This window comes from Rhipicephalus sanguineus, chromosome 11, assembly GCF_013339695.2.
Source record: "Rhipicephalus sanguineus isolate Rsan-2018 chromosome 11, BIME_Rsan_1.4, whole genome shotgun sequence".
In the NCBI taxonomy this organism is placed as follows: Eukaryota; Metazoa; Arthropoda; class Arachnida; order Ixodida; family Ixodidae; genus Rhipicephalus; species Rhipicephalus sanguineus.
Genome location: NC_051186.1, coordinates 123,039,005 through 123,064,576, shown reverse-complemented (window position 1 = coordinate 123,064,576; position 25,572 = coordinate 123,039,005).

The following is a 25,572-nucleotide window of genomic DNA, read 5'->3' as shown; positions in this document are numbered from 1 at the left end:
CGAAAGCCAACAGAGCGCATGATGGTCCGTTATTACAGAAAAGTGCGTGCCATATAAATATGGGCGGAACTTCAAGACTGCCCAGACAAGAGCAAGGCATTCACGCTCTGTAATGGAATAGTTGCGCTCGGCAGCTGTAAGGAGGCGGCTGGCGTACGCGATAACGCGGTTGTGTCCCTGTTGTCGTTGGGCTAGGACGGCTCCGATCCCGTGACCACTAGCATCGGTTCGGACCTCCGTCGCAGCGGATGGATCGAAGTGGGCCAATATAGGCGGCGTTGTCAAAAGTGTGACGAGGCGAGAAAAAGCGGCGGTTTGAGCGGGACCCCACGTAAAAGGCACGTCTTTCTTCAGAAGTTCAGTGAGTGGTCGAGCGATTGTTGCAAAATCTTCCACGAACCTTCTGAAGTAGGAACAGAGTCCCACAAAACTGCGGACGTCTTTGGCTGATTGGGGTACAGGAAAACTCGTGACTGCACGAATTTTCTCTGGGTCCGGCTGCACACCCGAAGCATCGACGAGGTGGCCCAAGACTGTAATCTGCCGGCGACCGAAGTGGCACTTCGACGAATTCAATTGGAGGCCAGCTTTGCGGAAGACGTCAAGAATAGCTGCCAAACGCCGAAGGTGGGTTTCAAATGTAGGCGAATATACAAGGACATCGTCGAGGTAACAAAGGCAGGTTGTCCATTTGAATCCTTGTAGCAGAGAGTCCATCATACGCTCGAACGTGGCTGGGGCGTTGCACAGACCGAACGGCATAACCTTGAAGTGGTAGAGGCCATCGGGAGTTACAAACGCAGTCTTTTCTTGGTCTTTCTCGTCCATAGCAATCTGCCAGTAGCCAGAGCGTAGGTCTATTGAAGAAAAGTAGCGCGCGCCGTGTAGGCAATCAAGAGCGTCGTCAATTGGGGGCAAAGGGTAAACGTCCTTTTTCGTAATTCGATTAAGATGGCGGTAATCAACGCAGAAGCGCCATGTGTCGTCTTTCTTTTTAACCAGCACGACGGGAGACGCCCAAGGGCTCGACGAGGGTTCAATAATGCCTCTGGCTAGCATCTTGTTCACTTCTTGTTGAATGACCGTGCGCTCTGCGGCAGACACCCGATATGGTCGGCGGTGAATGGGAAGAGAATCACTGGTGTTTATGCGGTGCTTTACAACAGAAGTCTGGCCTAGTGGTCGATTATCGACGTCAAAGATGTCGCGGTAAGAAGCCAAAAGGCGGCTTAGAGCGGCTGATTGCTCAGGTTCGAGGTCCGGGGCTATCATGTGGCGTAATTTCATGTCGAGGCGTGTGGTATCCGGCGGGCGACAAGGAACATCTGAGCACACGTCCGCAGCGAAAATGGTGACGTGGTCATCTGATAATGATCGGAGCGTGGCGACTGAGATGCCTTGGGGTAGCACTTGCTTCGTGAAGCCGAAATTTACAACAGGGAGATGTATCCGGTTAGCGGCTACGGTGACAACGCAGTGTGGTGCAGTGATCTCGCGCGCCAGAAGGACATCAGCAATAGGCGTGACGACATAGTCCCCGTCAAGCACCGGTGAAGACGTTGCCATTTCGACGAATGTCAGGGCTTTAGGCGGCATGCGAATAAATTCTGTGGTACAAAGGCTGTTCTGGAGCTTGGGGCTAGTATCGGGCAGAAGAGGAAGTTCCAAGCAAAGAGTACCGGCAGAACAGTCAATCAGGGCAGAATGTGTCGAGAGGAAGTCCATCCCTAAGATGAGGTCGTGAGGGCAACTGGTGAGCACGGTAAAGAGGACGGGAACGTGGCGGCCGGCAATGCTTATTCGGGCGGTACACATTCCTGTGACGGCAACAGTACCGCCATCGGCGACGCGTACGGCTTTAGTTGTAGCAGGCGTGAGTACTTTCTTAAGTCGACGGCAGAGATGCGCACTGATGATAGACACCTGAGCTCCAGTATCAATTAACGCTGTCATAGAAATACCGTCCACTTGCAGATCAATTAAGTTCGTGTTCGTAGGGAGCGTCAACGGAGGATTTGGTTCAGACGAAAATGATGCAGCACTACCTCCAGGAGCTGCACGACCTAGTTTTCCGTCCGGGACGAGACGTAGTTCGGCGGCGATGAATAGCGGCGTGGTTGAGGCGACGGGGAACGACGGCGTTGGGGCGACGGTGACCGAGCAGTAGGGCGGCTGTTGGGTGCGCCAGAGGCAGCGTACGTACGGCTGGGCGGATACCGGTGAGGTGCAGCGTATGGGCGAGAAAGCGACGAGAATTGGCCCCAATAAGGCGGCGTCCAGGTGGTTCGGCAGTGACGGGAGACGTGACCCACCCGGTGGTGTGTGGAAGGGCGCTGGACTTGCGGCTTCAAGCTCCCGTCGAACGATGCGCGTCACATTCTCCTCAAAGGGTGGTGTGGCGCCGAGATCGGAGCACGTTGATGTGACAGCCGTGTTCGGTAGCCGAGCGAATTGAGGCAGTACGCGGCGGCTTTTCGCCCTTTCGAAGCGGCGGCATTCCTTAATGATGAGGTCGATGGTCGACACATTTGTGTAGACGAGCAAATTGAAGGCGTCGTCCGCGATGCCTTTGAGTACGTGGCCCACCTTGTCAACCTCGGACATTTGTTCGTCCACTTTTCGGCACAGCGCGAGTACGTCCTGAATGTACGAGACGTACGACTCGGCCGATGACTGGACACGGGTGGCAAGTTCTTTTCGTGCTGTCATTTGGCGACCGGACGGGTCCCCAAAGATGTCGCGTAGTCGCTCCTTGAAAATGTCCCAGCTGGTGAGCTCGGTCTCATGGGTCTCGAACCAGACACGCGGGGTGCCTCCCAAGTAGAAGATTACGTTGGCAAGCATCATGGTGGGGTCCCATCGGTGAGTTTGGCTAACACGCTCGTACATGCTGAGCCAGTAGTCAACGTCAAGGCCAGCTTGGGCGGAAAATGTACCGGGGTCGCGGGGGTGGGACACCGTAAGGTACGTTGTGGTGGGCGCCGCAGCTGGAGACCGAGACGAGCTGTTGTCAGTGGTAGCCATGGCCGGAAACTGGATGGTGAGGCCGCTGCGAAGCTTCGTGGTGAGGACGGGGAACGTTCCACCTCCACCAAATGTTACGTGAATGAAGACTCGGTAGACTGTAGTCCGTAGATTATCTACACGATATATTTACAGGAGTGGTTGCAGCGCTGACCGGTTCAGCCAAGAGCCCGAGGAGAGAGAGATCTTCCTTCTCTTCGTCGGCGCACACGCGCATGGTGCAAGGGGCTGGCAGTATGCATGTAGCAATACTGTCAAAAACGGTACATTGGCGAAACGGGACAACCTGTTAATGTTAGATTAAACGGGCATCGCGCGGACACAGCGAAAAAGTTACCCAAAGCAGTGGCACAGCATTTCAATGTAGCAGGTCACAACTTCGAAGATCTCAAACTTTACATACTTCAGTCAAACTTCCGGTCCCCAAGAGACAGAAAATATACAGAGTCATACCTTATTCACAAGTTCAATACACTCCAGCCAGCAGGCATTAACGTTTCTAAGGGGGCTCTGGAATCTATTCGATATGGTACATACACAACGAAAACGAATGAGAGTTAATCCCTTCTTCTAGGCATTTCGAACCTACTATTGTTAAAATGCCACGTGCTTCCATTGAAAATCATTCAGTGAAACGTAAACCCTCCCGTCCCCCCCCCCCCGCCCCCCGTTTTTTTTTTTTTCGTTCCTTATGACTCACCCAGTCGTCGCGGTGGCCTCTCCACCCCCCTCCCCACCCCTTCTCCCCTCTTTTGGAGAGGGCACAAAGCATATACACACGATAGCTAAGGAAAGCAGTTCCAGCCTTGGAGATTCGCTCGCTGGATTTCAAGCAAGACGGACGTGCCTGCCGCGATGTCCTGGATTACTCCTCGTACCTCTCGCTGACCGGCGCCCCGTGACGGTCTCCTCGCCCGCTATGCCGTGCGCCGCTCATCGACGGGGCCTTCGCCGCTTCGCCGATGTTGTGCACCGTGCCTCTAGCTGTGTTTCGCGGACCCGTCCCTGAACTCCCGTGACCGTTTCCCAATCTTTCCTGTCCTCTTTTCTCTTCGTTGGATGGATGTGCTCCTATCACTTTTCTCTCTATTTTCCTACTATTCTTTTATTCCCTCCTTACCCCCACACCTACAAGGCACTGCGCCGTGTCGCCTATAGGCAGACAGAAATTAGGTGCCTTTTTCCTTTCCTGAATAACCTCTGAAGTTCCAGCCTTGAAGAAGACAAGTCCACTTGTCGAAACGTTGGCTCGAGCACCCACCGCCTGTTTACGGATTTTTTCATTGCTTATAAATGGCTTTTATGCAGCTTTTTAACGTACTTGTACTACAAGATAGCGACTCTGATGACGTCAGCTATCCTGAAATGGATGCACGTTTGTCAAGATCATTGTTTTGCACTCAAAACAAGCCACCATGCATGCTTACTGGACTAAACACACGAGGAACGACCAGAAATTTACAGAAAACTGTTTCCTCCAGCTTTGCTCTTATGAATGTCCGTAAGTAAGTTGTATCATCTTCTAACGCGTACCTTCTGCTCCTTGTTCTGCTCCTGCTGGCAGGTCCGGAGGGGGAAAGCACTGTGTAAGTAAACAAATTATTTTGGCTTCTTTGTGACTACCACAATAATTACCACGCCTGCATATGCGTATGTAAAACCCCGCTGATATGTTCTTGAAGGGGCCGTGAGAAATAAACGTAAGAACCAGGAAACGCAAGATCCGAGAAACAGAAAACACGAAAAAAATATTTAGTGTTACATAATTTTATTTCAATGCCTACGCTTGAAAGAACCGTGAAACGTTGCCTGGTGCGTTTACTCATGTCCGAGCACCACGAAAAGTTTTTCGAGGAGCTGAAGAGTCATATATTTTTAATAAATCTAGTGCCACCACAGCCGACACCTGGCAAGCGATCACTTATGGTGATACGTTCCCGAGATTGTCGCCGGATGCGTCGGCGTCTCCGAGCAATGATGCAGCACTGTTCGCACAGTGTCGGACCACCATGGCTCTAAGCAGACGGTCTAGCGCCTTGCGAAAGTGAACGCACCCCTGAAAGCGACTGTCGAAGAAACGGACCCCTGCTCCTATACCTCCTAAACTTCGTCACTGGTGCACGCATTGGTGCAGTCAGCCACGATCTAGTCGATGGACAGAAACGCGTATCTGGGAACGACGTCATCCACAGAAATGTAATCAAGGTATGCAGTGGCGTAGGCAGAAATGTTTTTCGGGGGGGGGGGGGGGGGGCACGCCCTTGATCTGACGTGGGGTCCGGGCAGGTAAGTGTGGTCGAGTGTCATTTCGTGCTCTGTAACACACGGCAGAAAAAAATTTCGCGGGGAAGGGGCACGGGCCCGGTGTGCCCCCCCCCCCCTTTGCCCCTGGCTACGCCACTGAAGGTATGTGATTCTTTTGGCCCGAACTGTTGTAGGCGTGAAAGAACTAAGTACACGCAACACAACCAGCGTGACGAGTCCGACCGCGAACAGTGCGAGCTCCATCTCCAACTCCTCTGACAAATAAAGATGATGATGAGTCTACGCCGACGCGACGGCGGAAGCGAACGCCAATCTAGAAGGCCTTACTTTCGCTAGCAATTACGTGATAGACGCCATCTTTGCAATACGTATCTCGAAGGCTATGTCTTTGTTCGCGGCAGCCAAAGTACCTGTCGCTTGCGCCTCTCATGCGGCTAATCGTACGGTCAAACCAGTCGTAGCTGCGGGAAAATTCAACATGGCCGCTATCTGCCGCGATCGCTCGGGCGGCTCTGAGCGCACTTCGCGACGTATACCGAATCGGTCCCACACTTACAACGTAACAGCGGGGTTTCCAATACATTGTATTACGTGGCAGCCATTCGTCAGATGCCTTCGCAAGGTTTCACTCGCACATAGAACATAAAACGCGCGAGGCGATGCTATTTTCCTTGGATTTTATACGAAACCACAAGGCGACGGTGACGGCAAAAATGAGGCGTGAGTGCCCATATACTTGCGATCGCAATAAAACATTACACCGGCACAAAGAATTCTATAAGTTCATTGCACCCTGAACACGAAGAGAACAGACAATGCTATCTTGAAAAAAAGTCATTAGCACTCAGCTTTGCTAACATGGCTAGCCAACGATCCTGTTAGGCACCGCGGCAAATAGTAGCGCGAAATGAATCGCGCATCAACAGTCGCTGTTGTCCACCGCCTGCCGCCCCTCCCGGTAGACATATATTTCGTGCACGACTGCTTCAGGTGTACGATGAGTTAAGCCTGAAGCAACCGTACGTGGGTTCATGCGTACAGACACTTGCCAGTTAAAACAATTGAAAGACGCTTAAGCTTAGCAGTGCAGTTTCGGGCCCATGGGCTTGCCTAGCTTTGATTCTCGGTGGTCACCTCAACCGTGCTATGAGGAAAGGAACGTCTGCGCGCGTGATATTTTCCATCGCAAGCTCTTCTACGGCGCCAACTGCAAGCACAGTTGCGAAGTAACCACTAGTCCATTTTTCACCATGTTGCGAAGTGCCCACTACCCGTCTCTAAGGCAATAGGCGCACCTAGTTAGACGCACACCTTGTTGATGCTGTGACTACTGCTGATGAGGATGAATTATGGCTGAGCCCTTTATAATAAGTGGGCAGCTTTTAAACACTCACTTGTTACGTTACTCCCGTGTTTACTTAGACTAAAACGAGCTCTGCACCCTCCCTTATTACGTGTACCGCCGCCGCCACCACCACCATGCGCACGCGACTATGGTGCTTTCGAAGGCAAAATGGCCGGCAACTGATAGTTCGTCCATCGCGATGTAGCAAAATTAGTTTTATGCCAGAATGCCGACCACTGCTGAAAGCTCTTCCTCTTCAACAGCTTCCGCCATGTTTGAGTTTTGTGACATTACGCACGCATTGAATCAAGTTAAAACGAAGCTGCTGAGTGCCGGATCTACATGTGGACGAAACCGTGGTCACCAACTGCTAAAGACAGCGATGCGGACAGCGCCGCCTCTTCTCGGTTGTCTGCGAACGCCGTTTTCGCTCTTTTGCGTCGCACACTTGCGGCGCTTCGCGTTCGGCGCGCTCCGAGGATCGTCCGAATTAATTGGGTTGCGGCAAACATGACCGAATGAACGAGAGCTTGGTGCCAAATAAACAATGCGTATGCTGGCGTGGACCAGGTAACACGTCCGAATTGTCCGATTTTCCGAATTAACGAGGGTCGAATTAACGAGGTCTTACTGTACTCCATGTATTGAACTCGAATAGGAGAACACGATTGATATGCACAGCCGTATTAGTTCGTGAATTGGGCCAATTTATTCCTTTAAAGCAATTTCTAACGAATGTATATCGCCCTTTGCAACACACATTATGATCGACCATCGAGAATTGCGTGAAATTTGTACGATTTAATGCTAAGATTCTGGAGACTGAATTTAAAGTGAGTGGAAATGTCCGAATTAACTATAATGTATTTTATAGCAATGAATTCCATTTACAACGTAATTATTTATCTGATTACTGTGCAGTTACTCATACCATATTTCTTCATAAAACGAATTTAATTACCCACCAAATCATATTCGATAGTTATGGGCGAAAGGCAAACATTCCCAAAAAATAATACAAAATTATTTTGAAATCCTGTTGAAACGCCCCACGTCGAGCGCCTCGCTACTCACCGCACTGTCTTCACCAAACTGATCGTATCTAGCAAAATATTTCCCCCAGAAGTAATATATAAGAACTTTAGACAACAAGAATGTTTAATTTATCGTTAGCCCAGTGTTCGTTCTCTCTTTATTGCCACAAGTGCACAAAAATGGCAAAAATAGGGAACGCGTACAAATGTACGCGCTGTGTCGCAAAGGCATAATTATCCGCGTTTTTTTTGTACTCATAGTACGATAGCGTGACGTAGGAGACAGTCCTCTTTTGAAATATATGTAACGAGTTTCTCATTACTTTCTTTGATGATCCATATTAGCTTAGCTTCTGCTATTGTACACGTATTTTAAAAGTAGCATCATAATACGAGCGTTCTTAGTGAACTTTCTCGTCTATTCGCAAGCGGTGTTATTCATGTAGTTCGAAATTCCTTAATTCTTAATTGCCTCCATACAATACTGTGTGAATTGAGTATAAACACTTTCATTGACTTCAGCTGGCCAGCCACGTCAATCCATGCGTCGCAGGTAACCAGGAGTCTCTTCACAGTTGCCTTTCAGCGACATTTTGTTTGTTTTATTGATTCGTATTCGTGAGACCTGTCTCTCATTTGCTCACTCTCTCCGCTTCTAGCGCCATTGACGAGTCGGGTGTCAAGAACCGCACCTTCGCTACAATGCTCCTGATGCTGTGCTTGGCGGTGGTCATGGCTCTACTGTTCGGATCCATTCTTGCCTCCTCCGTCGGTGAGTTGCGTTCAAGTTTTTTTTATCATATACAGCTATGGCATCGATCAGAAAGACCCTACGCTTTGTTTCCGATCCTTCACTGGGAGAAAGTTTACGAAGAACTTGCACCTGGCACCTGATTCACTTAACACTGACATTGTCATTTTATATGGTGTTTGGACAAACTTTTAAAGCACGTGGGCTACTTTCTTATATCTACAATGGCTGTAGTGATATATTTCGTGGTAATGTAAGGCTTAAGTTGCAGGTATGGTCATGTATGGCAGCATATGGCGTTTGGGGGACAGTTATATATGACGTTGTATGTAGCCATATATGTATACATACACATTATTATCATCATCAGCCCGTCTACGCCCACTGCAGGACAAAGGCCTCTCCCATGTTCCGCCAATCAACCCGGTCCTGTGCTTTCTGCTGCCACGTTATACCTACAAACTTCTTAATCTCATCTACCCACCTAATTTTCTGTCTCCCCCTCACGCGTTTGCCATCTCTTGGAATCCAGTCAGTTGCCCTTAATGACCACCGGTTATCCTGCCGACGTGCTATGTGCCCGGCCCATATCCATTTCTTCTTCTTGATTTGAACTATGATATCCTTAACCCCCGTTAGTTCCCTGACCCACTCTGCTCTCTTCCTGTCTCTTAAGGTTAGACCTATCATTTTCCTTTCCATCACTCGCTGCGTCGTCCTCAATTTAAGTTGAACCCTCTTTGTAAGTCTCCAGGTTTCTGCTCCGTAGGTAAGTACCGGTAAGATGCAGCTGTTATATACCTTCCTCTTGAAGGATAGTGGTAGATTACCATTCATGATTTGATGGTGCTTGCCGAATGAGCCCCAACCCATCCTTATTCTTCTAGTTATTTCACTCTCATGGTTCGGCTCCGCGGTTACTACCTGTCCTAAGTAGACGTACTCCTTTACAACTTCCAGAGTGTCGCCCGCTATCGCACAGCGCTGTTCTCTGCCAAGATTGTTCCACATTACTTTAGTTTTATGCATAATAATTTTCAGACCTACTCTTCTACTTTCTGTATCCAGTTCAGTAATCATGAGCTGCAATACGTCTCCCGCGTTACTCATCAATGCAATGTCATCAGCGAATAGCAGGGTGCTGAGATACTCTCCATTAACTCTTATCCATAATTTTTCCCAATCTAGGGCCCTGAAAATCTCCTGTAAACACGCGGTGAATAGCATTGGGGAGATTGTGTCTCCCTGTCGTACGCCCTTCTTTATTGGGATTCTGTCGCTTTCTTTATGGAGGACTATGGTGGCTGTGGAATCCGCTGTAGATGTCTTCTGTTATGTTTATATAGGCTTCGTCGATGCCCTGATTCCGCAGTGCCTGCATGGCTGCTGATGTCTCCACCGAATGAAATGCCTTCTCGTAATCTATATGGCCGTATGCCGTACATGGCCATGGTATATGGTATCTATATGACCGTATATGGTATCTATATGGCCGTATACATACACATATGGCCGTTTATGAAGAACATGTAAGGACATAATAGTTTCATTAGGAAATATATCGCGGCTGTATCAAACTTCATATATTGCCATATATGGTCTTATACCCTCATACCGCAATGTAAGGCCTAAGTTGTAGTCGTATACGGCAGCATATGGTCCAAGGGCGACTGTCCTGGTATACAGTCATACATCAGTTCTACGAAACTACACATGCCTTTATATCTATTGTGAACTTGCTTTCACCATGCATTGTCTTATAAGACCATGCACAGAAAGATAAGTGCGTATGACGACTGTATATGACATTCTGTAAGCCTTCGAGAGTGGTTTCCAACAGGTTAATTATCGAACAAAGGTTTAACGTACCTGCCTAATGCGACGTATCATATCTAGCTACACATCTACACATACGTTATATTAAAGCTACGTAATTTACGACATGCTCGTATATTATATAGGACGGTGTAAATGACAGCGTATAAAGACAAAACACGAGACAGAACTCCGTTCTGGCTACAATAAAAATCATCTTCGGTCTCATAAAGCTCCAGCTCAACGTAAGATTTGAACTATAGTTGTCTAAAATATGACGATGCGAACAACAGGCGTTTAATCTTACTCATATTCTGAGTGCCCGCAGAAACCACCAGTGGAAAAGAGAGCTCAATGCTCACCCGTGGTCAATTATGCATAAACTCCGCACAATAGGCACGCATGTGTACGTGCCAAATTAGTGAAATGCTTTGTTCACTTGTTGCATGTAGGATGTAAAGAAGTCCGTTGTTTAGAACAAATGATGATAAGAAGTGCAGTGCCCATTCAAATGTTTTCTACTTTTCTTCCTATTTTATTTGTCAGTTCTTGTATTCTCTGTTTATATTCAACTAGTTTCGCACCAAAAAAGTGCACTAAACTTCCCCTTACACTCCTGCAGTTTTTCCATGCATGCAAATTCCTGAAAAGGGCCCGCATTTAGCCCACATGCTTTAGAACTTAGCCATCGTGCTAACCATAACCGATTAACATACTGACGGCCTTTAATCTGCACACATTCTGCTGCGCTGTATGCCAAGGTTAGTTTGCCGAGGGAGATCGCAAAAGCAACTACGAACCTCGCACAACTGCAACTGGATATATTAAGACCCTCCCGCGTCCCCTCCCACAAGCTTTCACTCTTTCCATTTCCATCGATTGTGAACTCACTTCGAGCGGCAGTGCCTTATAGGACCACGCATTGAAACGTTGCGGATAGCAGCACTATACCCATGTCGTTCTGGAAGACTTTTAAAGTAGTTTTCAGTAGTTTTAAAGTAGATTAAAGTAATTTCCACAAATTGTATAATTACTGTACACACCTTTACTGCGTCGTTGAATGTGTGTCCGTGTATAGGATCGGTTAAACTGATAAAACCATATCTGATTTTTTTTGTGTGTTTAAAAGCCACGAAGAGCTTATCCGTAATACCTTACCACCCGCCCCGCTGTAAAAGCTGCCATGGTGCCAAGGCAAGGTACTCGCTCGCCATGTTACGGGTCTGGGATCGATTCCTTGCTTTTTACTCAGAGCTGTTATGCTCAAGGTTTGCCGTGTATCGTAGATAGAAAATTATCATAATCATGAACCAGCGCGCGCTCAATGACCGCCCAAGTATTCTGTAGAGATGGTTAACAAGAGAAGCTGAAATGAGGTGGAATTGGTCCAGTTTATGTGGAACATACGTGCAATATGAATTTTACAGGAGAGCTGGTACGGTCGTGGTTCGCCGTGTGTCGTAGATAGAAAATTATCATCATCATGAACATGCACGCGTTGAATGACCGCCCAAGCATTCCGTACAGATGGTTAAGAAGAGAAGCTGAAACGCCGTGGGATTTGTCCAATTTCTGTGGTACTACGTGCAATAGGAATTTTACAGCAGAGCTGTTATGCTGAAGGTTCGCCGTGTGTCGTAGAGAGAAAATTATCATAATCATGAACCAGCGCGCACTCAATGACCGCCCAAGTATTCTGTACAGATGGTTTACAAGAGAAGCTGAAACGTGCCCACGAGCTCTGCTCTGACCCAGCCTTGCGCGACTTAGTGCATGCTGCGCTAATTTCTTTTGTTATTTTTCAAGGTGAACTGGCGACACACGTTCAGAAGCCAGACAGGCAGAAAGGCGAGAGAACTCTCGCAGTTAACACGTTTCGTGTGCAGTAGATGTCTACATGCATATAGGCAGACAGTTGTTCCCTGTTGTTCACTCGCTTGCGAACCAAACTGATCTGTTTGCTAGAGGTTGTAAAACATAAAGACCTTCGGTGCTATTTGCAGAAGCACCCGAGCCAACCACGACTCTGCTTGCGATACCACTTCCTTCTTACCCGCGCTCACATAAACCGCCAAAAAGGCTGGATCCTGGAGCCACAGGTGCCCCAGCCGATCCGGGACAAGCACGTCCTGGGGCCGATTACGGAATCACAGGTGCCGTGACTTCTGTGGTTTCCAGGTGTTTCGCGGAATTTCTTTCTTCATGCCTCGGTCCATCCTTATCATTTTATTTTTTTTTCCCTGTAAAGCCCGCGCGACAAGGAACAAGCTGAGAGGGGAGTTGCCAGTTATTTTATTTCTACGTAATTGGCAGAATTATCATTAGTAGCTCACCTCAATCTTCTTTTCTTCAGTTTTCTCTCCCCCCTCCCTTTTTTTTCTTTAACCGTCACTTGGTTCATTCCTCATAGTGAGAGTACGCTGTACACTTACATAGTCTGCTGTACCTGAAATGTCGTGTTACTTCCATAAACCCCAGTTAAATTGTGCGCCTGTCCTGTGTCTTAAGCGTAGTCCATGTTTCTATAACACTTCAGTTTTTTGTTGTCATGAGCGCCTACGGTAACATTGAATGCGAAGCAATCCAGCACACTCACTCACCTGCACGGTAGGCGACGCACTTGCCGAAAATTGATTTCTTTGAAAGAGCGCGTTACAAGACGAGAGACAAGAAGAGGGTGCACAGGACATGCGCTGAACTCACTACGGACGTTTGCTTGAAAAAAATGCGTATAATACATATACATGAAGAAACACGTGGAAATGAACTTCAGTTAACTCGCCCAACTTATCACCTTGATTTGCAGGAAAGCTCTTTTTGACTCCGGTCATAAGGCGAGCGCCGTACATTTAGTTCACTTCTTAAGTCTTCAGCGCAGCATATTTCTTCGCAGTACATATATCTGAGACCCATCCGTCTATTGAACTTATGAAGGGAAGTTTTTTTTAACATGAAAGTGTGTTATGCCGGTGTCCACGAAGACTTTCATGGCGCACTTCCGTCACGGAAATACGTCAGCGAAATGCACGAAACGAGATGGCAAAGAAAAAAGTAGCGTAAACGGCAGTCGAGTCCGTGACCTCTCGGTCCGCTAGATAGGTGGCGAACGCTCTAACCACGCAGGAGGCTTCACGAACGCGCCTTTTATCTGTCACACTTTCCTCTCATAGTGCTCTTGGTTCGCGGCGTGGTGTCAGCGTCTAGGAGCGGTAGAGTGGTAGCCTCCGCGATTAGCTCCGGCAACGCCCCGTTTCACCGTTGCTACGGCCATCCCATTCGGCGCGTTTCCAAAACAACTGTAATTTTGTCAACGCCTTACACCGCGAGGTGATGCCTTTAACCCAAGCCTCACTCACAGCATCCATACATATTAAAGAATAGCTCTGCGACACGCTCGCCTGGCTGTCACTCTGTGTTCCCCGCTCGAACCGTGCGATATCATGGGCAGACTAGAGGGGAGACATGATGTGAGTCGCGTTTCCATTCGCGTTTCGAGCCCGGCCTTTGTGGGATCTTTCTGTTAACTCTTTAACATTCCGCGGGATGGCGACCTCAGGAAAAAGCTCCGCGTCCAATAACCGACGCTCTTCTGGCTGTAAAATCGCTTTCTCTGCATGATTACGCGCGGTCCCTGTGCGAATTGAACGGCCTGAGAAACACTAACAACGGCGCGTTGCCGGAGCCAATCTCGGAGACCACAAGTACTGCATCATGACACTAACGAATGCCAACTGCCAGCGTTTTGGTAGTCTCAGCGTGGCGGAGGCTTTCGCTGCAATATTGTAGAAAACTCTATAGTCGGTGGAATGCGGCGTCCACGGTGATTCCATTCGGTGACGACGAAGTTACGCAATTCGCCTTTCGCGTCAGCCTGTGACGCCTCCTCGCCAGCGAAGGGCCACTTCCAAATGGACTAACGGTATTTCTCTACCGTCTACTGCTTCGAGTGGACTGCCGCCGACTACTATAGAGCACACACCTTGCCGTTTCTCTCCTGAAATGACGACGCTTTGAAAGAGCGCATGTCGAGTTGGTGTTTATTATGTGCATGTTGAAGCCATCTTTGCGCAGGATTCACCATATGTTGTGTCCAGGTGTAAGTTAACTACTACAGCTGCCTCAAATGTTTAATCACGTTCATGGACGTTAGTCTTTGGGATGGAGATGTGCCACCAGTCGTCAACGTGGCTGCATCCACGTCAAGCGGTTATAGCTGCCAAACACTCACAGACATTGTGCAAGCTCTCGTATATCAACACATAATAAACATTAAACTACTTCTGCGAGGACACCTTTAACTTTCGTGTTATATCGATTCCTATGACGGAGGGATCAGCCATGTTTATTCTTGTTTCTTTCATCCTGTTGTTTCATCTTGTTGAAGCCCTGCGTACATACAGGGAAGTATTTTCTCATAATTAGCGATTTTTGGAATCCTATAACGTCCTTATGTAATTTTGCGCTGTTAGTACAGGCAGTTATTACGCAACATGATAAGTTACGACACCTTACAACAATTATAAGAACATCTAGTTACGATACAGTTATATAATAAGTGCCCCCTTTTCCTTGTGGGACTAGAGGGATATGGCACTGACTCACTAACTCGCTCACTCGCTCGCTCGCGCGCTCGCTCACTCACTCACTCACTCACTCACTCACTCACTCACTCACTCACTCACTCACTCACTCACTCACTCACTCACTCACTCACTCACTCACTCACTCACTCACTCACTCACTCACTCACTCACTCACTCACTCACTCACTCTTTCATGACGTCGCCCGAAGAGTAGCTGTGCTGTGTGACCTCAGGGTCACACAACACGGCTACTTAGTGTCCTCAGCAGCAGCGGCCTCTGCGGTGGCCTACGCAAAGTCGGCACGTCACGAAAGCCACTAGACCTATCAAACTATTCTTGATGGTAACTTGGAATAAAGCTGAATGAAACCTGCATGATGTTCGTTGTATGATGATGATGATGATGACTATGTGCGTTGCTTCTCACCGAAATTAAAGTCAAAGAAGGTGTGGGCGTGCGTGAGGCAAAAGCGGCGAGTTTTGTGCCAGTGTTTCGGGTGATTGGTATTCTATCATTTTAATCTATAAAGGTTGTTCCGAAATTTCAGCGCATTAAACAGTTGTTCTTTCTTTTTTATGTTGATTAAGAACGGATTGAAAATATAAACTTATTCCGAAACCATGGTGCAAACGCACTCCGCTGATTTGTGTGGTAAGTGGCCTCAACTTGTCTGCTCTATTCTGAGTAAAAAGAAAAGTCTATTTTTCCTAGCAACCATGCCACAACGACCGGTCCTTGCAGAGCATCTGCCTTCGATTGCTTGTGTAGAGCTTATTGAATATCCGTGATGCACAGAAGAGTGCATGAGTGTGTGCTTCTAATAAAAAAAGATTTTTATGTCTGGGTTGTGTTGCGTCTACTTAATTAATTATAAGCATCACGAGGACACGTCGACACTGGCCGCTTATGTTGTGCCCCAACATTTATGCACTGTGCACCAAAGTGTGCACGACAAATTTTGTCGTCACCTTGTACACTCTTGCCCACTCAACATACCTTTGTACGCATGCATATCGCCTTGCTTTTTCTTCCTTTTTTGTCGTAGTGTTTTTGAAGCGACACGAGCCACCTTTCAATTTGTAAACGCATACCGCTGCTGAACGTTCTGATTTGAACAGTTCATCATATGCGCTTGTGAATCATGACAATATGTCGTAATCATTACTTCTACAAATGTATTACGAGCGCAACCAACACCGCACTAACAAGGTTCCTTTGCCGCAGGAAGAAGAATGGTAAGTTGATTGTGGCGAACAGCTCCATAGTTAGATCAGCTACCTGGTAAGTGTAGTCAGTACTATTGTATATGGGATCTGACACCACTTTGCGCATTTTTGTTGCAGCACTTTTGTAAGTCCATTTTCACGCATTCGGTTCTGATGAGAGTTCGCGAGAAATCGTGTTGTCTTATAGGTCGTTTTATTGTAACTGGAAATGTAAGTATCCTAACCAGACAGCAGTTGAGGGGAAGGCTGCGGTTGGAGTGATGAGAAATTGTTGGGCAGGGAATGTCGCTGGAGCCGAAGTTTCGACAAGTGGACTTGCCCTCATCACGTTCGATTCATAACCATGGTGGCGGCATTTCGATGGAGGCGATAAGCAAAAACGCTGTTTCACTTAGAAACAGGTGCACATTAAATAAATCCACCTCCTCAACATTGTACCAGTGTTCCCCACCACAGCCGGCCAAGTAATACGCTGTAAAGTTTACGACAGTTATCATTCGCATGTATTTGTTGTTATTAGCCGGCCGCCTTCACTAATGATACGTCCTGCATCAGAGCCAGCTCAAAGTTTCACCTACTGACAATCCATCGTTAGAGATCGTGACGCTAGACCTGTTCACACACATTCCAAGATGTAAGACGCAAAGAAGGGAAGTGTTAAGCTGCCCAGCGATCGAGTGCTTTACACAGTAGAACGAACGAACGGAAATTGTTCTGCGTTAATTCACATTGAAAAAGACTCTTACCCGAAAACTGATGGCAACGTTGAATTACAAAGAGTCTTGATGCTTGGAAATATTAGCCTAGGCAGTTTGCAAATGCTAAGAGCACGTACAAACGGGCAGCTTTGCAAATTCGTCCCCTGATTCTTGGAGCTATAACTTGTTGCATTATTTCTTCCACACGACACCCTAATCATATTTGTTTTATTTTGTTCTATATTGGCCTCGAGGAGTTACGGAGTCGCCCTCTATCGGACGCGTCTCGATTGCGTGCTAGGCAGGATACCGCCGGCGCGCTCCCCATAGGTTTTGCTGTCGGCGCTCTACAAAAACACCTCGCGGAAGCCCTCCAGGGCATTTCTGTAAGTGCTTTAGAAATGAACTGTGTTCTTTAATGTCAAAATAATCATTTTCGACGAACTGAAAGCACAAGACAGTCTACAGTCGCTGTCTCTTTGCAGAAAACCGAGCACCCGCTTCACGCTGTCACCGCGTTGGAGACCCCTGAACCGGCTTCTTGCGTGAAAGGTAGTCACTCGCTGAGTGCAAACTACGTGAAATATCTCGTTAGAGTAGACTGCCTGTATAACCAAACGGAGCATAACAGAAAGAAGCCTCAAGCCAGCGATCGCACGGGTTCGCGACGACTGACGGTGCCTCTGCATGTATGAGCGTCTGCATGTATATGTTCGTACTGATGGTTTCGCTTTTGCTACGAGGGCGTTTTGGCACCGCGCTGTGAACTTAGGCAGCAAAATATGAGAATTTGTGTGTGCACAAACTACTGTTGCGCGGACGCTATCAGAGCAGTTCAAAAACAATTTCCTTACAACTGCGGTTTCGGTGCGCATGGCAACTTTGTGATCTGCCGTCCCGACGATTCAGTGTTTTTTTTTCTTTTTCGGTCTAAATTCGGGTACGTTTCAATGTCATTTGACAAGTTGTCTCGCACTGCGTATTCATCGGTCTTCTCAGCGGGCAAATGCCGCTGCTTCTGTTTCTTTATTCAGCGCATTCGTTTCGTTTGGTGCTCACACAAAACGTGAGCAAACATGCAACGCCTTCTTTTAACGCTCCTTAATTATCGTTCCGTTTACATTCCAGTGAACTTGCCGCTCTCTGTCACCAACAAATTCATAGACCAAAGCTTCACCACTTCGAGATTGCTGGTGGAAGGAGAACCAGTCTACGAGACCGAGCATGTAGTAGCATGCGACGCCTAGGAAAAGAAAGAAAATACAGTAACGTTTGCCGGACTTGTTCTACAAACGTCGGCTGTGAACTAGGACCCACATGAACTTGAAATAGCGGTGAATAAAATGGAAGGTATTGCAGCAACCAGCAGCCGCAAAACAGGATAGTAATTATTTCGCGTCTACCCCAGCAATTTGGCAGCAGTGTCGTGTTTAACGCCAACAGGGTGGCATCTTTCCCACGTAAATAAATGAGGCTTCAAGAAAATACATGGGGTTGGCCGGTGGGCCGATCACGGAGGCAATGCAAAATTTATGTAGCTTATGAAGCAATGCATGCCTCATTAAATGGGAAGGTTGCCCGTCGGCGTCCCGCGTCGGCGGCGTCAACACGAGTGATGCAAAAAATAATCGCCACGTGATGGTGTCACCATATGACGTCACCATGACGCCACAGATCGCCAAACTATGCAGCGTCATTATGACGTCACATGATGACGTGTTCACACGTCATGGTCGCTTTGCACTGCCTCCGTGATGGGTCACGGACGCCGTGCAAAACCGCGTTAGGTGTAGAACGCTTTTGGAGGGGGGCGCGGGAGAATCAGTACAACTACTCACAAGAAGAAGATGGCTTTCGCCTGCTAGTCATCTTTAATGCATAAGTGACCCTGTGCGTTTTTTAATTCAACGTATCTAAACAATTACTTGCGCATCTGCAGCCGATTTCGTGGACGCTGAGCACGGGGCCGACGTTCAAGAGGTCGCATTGGAGGGTTCCGAGATGGCATCGCACGTGGTAAAAGGTAGCGCTTTTACCATCCTGTGGCAGATAAGCATCATTTGCCGGCGGGAAGCGCGCGCGAGCCATCATCTCAGTGCGCGCTGTCTGCTACTCACCGAACATCGCAGGCCCGACGCAGTAACAAAAGTCTTCGTCGCGGAAGTGCTTGTTGCACACAAGACTCGTAGCGGATGGCTACTTGGCGGTTCTTAGCTTTACAACCCATGCTTCACGCTGTTTCTTGTCCCGCGGTTACCAGTGCAGGCTGACACTAGGCTCCTTTGCTTAAGCGCGGCACTGCGGCACCGAGCGGTAGAGCCCCATGTTCGTCGCCTTCGGAGGCAGCCACACTATTAAAATGGTTTCAATTGAGCGGAAAATGTGAGAAAACTTCCGAATTTGAACAGGCCGCAGCGCATGTGGGACTTGAAACTCGTTTTCAAAGCACGCGGCAGTGCGCCACAAGCAGCCGACGCGGCCGCTGAGACCACGTGATCCTGCCAAGCACGTCACGCCGACGGTGGCGCCGGCGTTTCCAGCGGTGGGCCTCGAGGCCAATAGGGGCCTGGGGCATTCAGCGTACCATAATAACCGCGTTCACTTATGACTCTTTCAAACATTCTCCTGTTTATATTCAGCCTAGTGCCTCTCAGCAAAACACCAGCGGCACCGCCGGCTGTGCCCCACCAGGCAGAGCTCCGACAGTGCCCAGCCTTTAAAGATTAAGGCGTAGGTGGCCGGTTCTCTCCAGGACATGACGTGCAAGAATCCCTGAAGCGTCCCACGTCTTCGAGCTCTTCGTGAAGCTTCGATGCCCGTGATCGAACAATAATCCTTCGCCCGCTAGCCCCGCGAAACTGAACGAAACACGACCGCGTCTTGTGCCTATGCGTGGTCCTCCTAATGCTCCTGATTGGCATGCTGCTGCTGCTGGTGGTCCGCACGAAGCTGGTGACCCACCAAAGGTACCAAGAACGGTCCCCCACCCCGGCGACAATTTCAGCAGGAGACAAAGATGACAGCGGTACTATTAGCCATTATTAAACCACTTATGTTGCTATTATTTTAAGGTCACTTATGACGTGTATGTCCTTGTTATTATGATTTGTTGCATATATGTTGCCCACCTGTGAGGCTTCATCTCCATGATGGCTAGAGACATCATTAGGGGCATTGTGAATTGGATTTCGGGCATTTTTTTTACGTTTTCGTCGTGTTACTTCATATGCCTAATGTATATGTGCACGATGTATCTTTCGATGTTACTGGGAGAACGTTGTTTGATATGTGTGTACGTCTTCTTTTGTTTTCCCATGTCCTGGTTAGACCGTGAGAACGCTGTTTGGCAGTTCTTAATGGCAATGTTTTTTCGCTCCTTATGTTATTGTGAGAAATTAGTGTGTTGTATGCTCGATCCCTTGGATAGCCAAGGAGTCACCTGCATCTTATTTTCGCGCCAACATCATATCAATAAAAAAAACAGTACAACTTTCCAGTGCTTCCTAGCAGGGCGACGCTGTCGTTCGTGACGCTGACTGACGATGAGGAGTTAACTACGTTGCCAGTGACAAACGAGCTGGATGCCACCGAAGTAGCCTACAAATTCCTCGGTTTCAGTGCGACGGTGTATCAGCTGTGGCGTAGCACGAATGCCGAAGAGAGTTTGATCTTAACTAGTGTAGACCTCTGCGGAACGTCGTTAGTTACGATTTCAATAAAAAGATGACACGAAAATGGTGCTGTTTTACCAAACTGCGTACCCATAAAAGGAAGAATGCATGACGGCTCGCTTCTGGAAAATTGGCGTACATACTGCGGAAACCGAGGCAATGTTACTAGCGAGCTTAGTTTGGTGGATTATATACACAACGTCGAGTTATTAGCTGCGATATTGCTCACACTAGGACCGGGAGTGGGAAGGCGCATAAATAGCGATGGTTGTTTTTCTGTTGCACTAGGGCGCTAGTTTCTAGCGACATTATGTAACTTGCTCGGCGACTTCCGGTTCACTGTTCGTCAAGTGGAAGCGGAACTTTTCTGTACTGTGTCTGAAAACCCCGAATAAAAGAAAACTAATAAAAAAAGAGTAAATGGTTCACGGTTACGACTGGTATAAGGTAGTATTGATGGCGGAACGTAAGTTCAGTAAAGATATGGGCCAATTAACTATGAAGATAACAAAAATTGAACGAATTCATTGAAAGATGGCACATGCCGACTGCGAATAGTGTTATTTAACTGTAAAATTTACTCAGGTCAACCAAAAGCTCTCCAAACGCTACGGACTAGCGCCATTAAAGGCACCTAAATCTAACATTAATGTCGCCTAAAGTTTTTTTACTTCATATTGTTTGGCGTCTTTTAAACCATTACTTGACTTGAAGTGTTTCCTCAATAATACTATCATGATGATGGGATAGCTGGCTCTAACGTAATCTAGCTTCCCATTTTCTTTTCATATATAAATAAAAAAAAGGATCGCGGATGAAAATAATGGTGGACATAGTATTAACCCCACCCCCGGTGTAGAGTAGCAGGCTAGAGCATAATATCGCTCAGGCCGACCTCTCTGCCTTTCTATAAATAAACCTCTCTCTCTCTCTCTCTCTGCACAAATAGATAACCCTATTTAAATAGCCAATAATATGAAATTTTGAAAACGTGCAAGCTATGTCAGGATACATGTATATTTATTTATTTATTTATTATTTATTTATTTATTATTTATTTATTTATGAGTACTGCACAACAAGTCTGAAAATCTATGCTATACATTGCACATATACCCTCCGTAAAGCCCTTTTACGCCCTGGGCAGCACTATTATGAATGAATGAATGAATGAATGAATGAATGAATGAATGAATGAATGAATGAATGAATGAATGAATGATTTGGCAGATCTCACGCGTTGTGGGAATCGGTTTCGTGCGAAGCAGTGAGTGAGTATTTCTATGCTGTATTTTACGGCTTTGAGCCAAGCATCACGAGGTGGATCGACGTATTTTTGTAAGTGTAGTAGCTGTGTGCACATCGTGGGCTTACCACGCACATCGACAACACTGGTGCTTAAAGGGCAACTTATGGTGCGACTTAACGGCAGCCTTTACGTTAGAGTACATACGTCAGTATAATCAAAACTAAGTGCACTTTATGGTGCAATCATCTGAATATCATACGTAACTTTCGTTGATGCATTCCTCCGGGGTCGAACAGTGCTTCAATATAGCTTCCTGAATCATAGGAATAAAAATGTAATCTTTATTAGACTGCTTTAAAGGCGGAGCCAACAATGGAACCACAGGCATTTACCTGACATGACGCCTGTATCGTAGGAGTATATATGTAGTCTTTATTGCTTTCTTGTAAAATAGATAGCCAGCACCACAACCACAATTGACGTTGCACCGACATTACGCCTGCACAGGCTGCTTTTACAAACCATTTCATAGACCTGGCGTGGCTCTATGGTAGAATACGTGATTGCCACGCAGAATGCTAGGGTTCGATACCAGCTGGGATCCTAATTTTTATTCTTTCCATTTGTCGGGTCCACGCTGCCGATGACGGTTTTTCTTAGCGCTCTCGCATTTATATTACCAATTTCTATTCTCGCCCTTCTTCGGTAGATATAAACTGTGAGTCACCTGTGGCGCATACCTGTACACCGCGGCCCGTGGTAAACGGGTATGAGCCACATGTGTGTGGAGGAAAGGGTTTGACAACGTACGCGACAGGATTTTAACGTTATTCATGTCATGACCCGACAGTCAGATTAGTCAAATTCTCTTACCCTTCCATGCCAATTTCGGTCTACACCAAGTTAAGAAGGCGATCATGAGAGCACCTAGACGTAGGCGGCTAGACAGATAGTTAGATAAACAGATAGATAGATACGTAAATAGAAACACTCAAAGTGCGAAAGGTTCACTAAGAAATACTTCGCATTTAATAAATAAATAAACTGCGTAACGACCTGCCTACCAAATAAAAAAGGCTCAGCAGAATTCACCATCAACACCATCAGTAGCAGCATCAGGAACGTTGCCTTGCATTTGAGCAGTCTAACTACGTGGGTTACGCCATATGGATGAACGCTTCGTAGCTACCCAGAAGTTACAGATTATGCCCCAACTTTTTTTCTCGATAGTCTGCCTTTAGGCAGAATAATTATTGCTTCAGAAATACACATACAAATTTGCTTCGTGTATGAAGTCCAGTAACGAGTGGTGGTGAGGTCCACAATCACCAGCAGCAGTGCGCGCTGGCTTTCTTCATAGCCCGGCTAGCACGGTTGCTTTCATATCTTCGATAGGAGCAAATAGACAGGAATGAGCCTTGTTTGCCACTGTTTTGCCATTGTGTTTTGTGGATTCTATGTTCAAAAACAAGATGGGAGTCCATTGTCAAGCTGAAAATCCTTGTCAGCAAACTTTTGGGATGAGAATGCACAGCTGGCAGGATTTGGACAAGCCTCTGCACATCTAACCTACTATTGGCTCAGTACTCGCAGTAAGCGCCCTGCAATCGTTTTGCGGCGGGCTTTTAGAGTGGACATTTCGGGCGCCCGATCCTGCGTGGAGCGTCATGTCTTGTTGGCCCTCGCCGTAGGTGATGATGATGACCTCTCCTGTCTCGCGTACCTCGAGTCACGCGACGCTCTTCTTTTGTCGAGGCCGGCTGGATTCCCTCGTGGGTATGAGCTATTTTTCATAGGTGACAGTCACAACATTAACGTGGGGAGAGAGTAAAACATCTTTATTGATGTTTGAATGGAATGGTTTGAAGAAGCGCGTGGGAGGAACCCCTAGTCCGGGGTCCCTAAGGTGACTCCAGCGACGAGTCGGGCCCGCTGTATTACAGCTCGGAGGACATCGGGAGGTCCGTCGCGGAGAGTATCATCCCACAGCTCCTCGTTACGTCACGCGTGAAGGAAGACTGGTAAGGGAGGGAAGATGCTTGCAGTGCACTCAATTGTGACATGGAGCTATGAGCCATATTAGGAGCTGTCTCGCCATGTTATTAAGCTGGGGCGAAGTCCCGCGCTGTAAGCGTAACCTTAGTTCCAGAGGCGACCGCTACAGGCGCAGCTCGCGCGAAAGAGAAGTCTTCTTCCCCTTGTTCTTCGAGCGCCTTGATGATGATAATAACGCAGGGAAAACCACATATAGCACAGCCAACTGTAGCATGCGGCGCTCGCTGTACTCCGGCAGTGCGCTTCGATACTAATAACATGGACGAAGAAGACAAGGCGGCCGAGCAGAGGGCACGCAAAGAAACAGCGCGGGATCGCTGCCAAGACCTTGCGGTGAGAGCTCGCGAGGTCGCAGAGAGACGTCAGCGTCGTGCGGACCCCAAGATATAAGCACGCGAAGCCGAAGCAGCGGCAAGAGAACCTCGAAGAGGTACGGGCGCGGGATGTAGCAGCCCAGCGCCGAAAGCGGTCGTTACCTGAACTTGGTGGCACCGACGCGCGCCTCAAGCGCGATTTCCTAGGCCACACGTTCGGCCACAGCTGCAAGGTCTGCGACCGTTTGTTGTTCGACAGCAACCTGACCACACTCGCTACTATAACAACGTGTGACATCTTTATATGACAGTAGAGGAATTGTACGGAGCATTCACGGTTTACCCGATTATCTCCGAGCCAGCTCCTCAATCATCATTCACTTCGTGGATATGGCGCGATTTTTTCTTAGAACAACCTTCGACGAGCCAGGAGAACCCAGCAGTTCGTGCCGCCGAAACAAACTCATAGGATCATTCTTAACAATGCGCTACGCAAGAGGCGGAGGCCGGCTGGATTGCCCTGCAAACTTCGATGAGTGGACCCTTCAGCTCGTGCCGGCGGAACACAAGCTCGTCGCCGCCTCCGAGAGCAGAAATATAAATTACACCATCTCCCGCTAAAGGGGACCATGAGGCGATGCGAAGCCGGGGCACTTGCACGATCGCGTTCCGTTGGCGTTCGTTGGGCATGCTACCGACCTCGCGTCGTGGAACGCGAAGAGGGACGCTACGCGCGTCGTATCTTCCATCTAGCCTGGCCGTTAATTCTCACAGGGCGAGCGGGGAACGCGGTCCACAGGCGGGCGAAAGGGGGGCAGCGTAGGAGAGGAGAGAGAAGGGGAGGGGACGCGCATGCGCTCGAGCTCATCGCGGCGTTGCGCAGGAGAGAATTTCGGCATGTCTAGCCCGCGTTTCAGAGGAACAGTGGAAAGGGGAAGGGGAGAGGGAAAGTGGAGAGGGGAGGGGGAGGTAAAGTGGAGAGGGAAAGTTGAGAGGGTGAGTGGAGAGGAGGTGTGTGGAGAGGGTATGCGCATGCGCAGTAAGGGTGGTCACGCCGCACACCACCGGATTGAGCTCGGCCTTAAGATAGTTCGCATCTAAAAAATTTTCGCCATTTCTTTCTCGGCACTGAGCGACAGAATCGGTCGAAGCGCTTCATCTGCCGCAGCTGCTTGTTAACCGATAGCGCGCTTCAAGGCAGCACGACCGCAGGGTGCCAGTGCTCAGTCACGTGGCTTTTTCTATATATCGCGGGCGTTATTTGCAACGCTGACGAAAGGACTACGTAAGAAATATCGCACAGGAAACAACTCAATCGGTGATTTCTGAAGGTGCTCTACAACACTGAGATCATACTTTGGGTCTTCAGCCAATCATTAAGAAGTTGGGTAATAACAGATGAGAAGATAAAGAAAAATAGCCTGAATAGCTGTAGGCCGGTGCGAATAGTGTGCGTTCAGTTCAGTTAGTTTTTTTCCGAGCACGCCTTTCATTTTTAAAGTCTTGGCTCAAGTTATGTGGGCCAACCTGCATAGTTACAT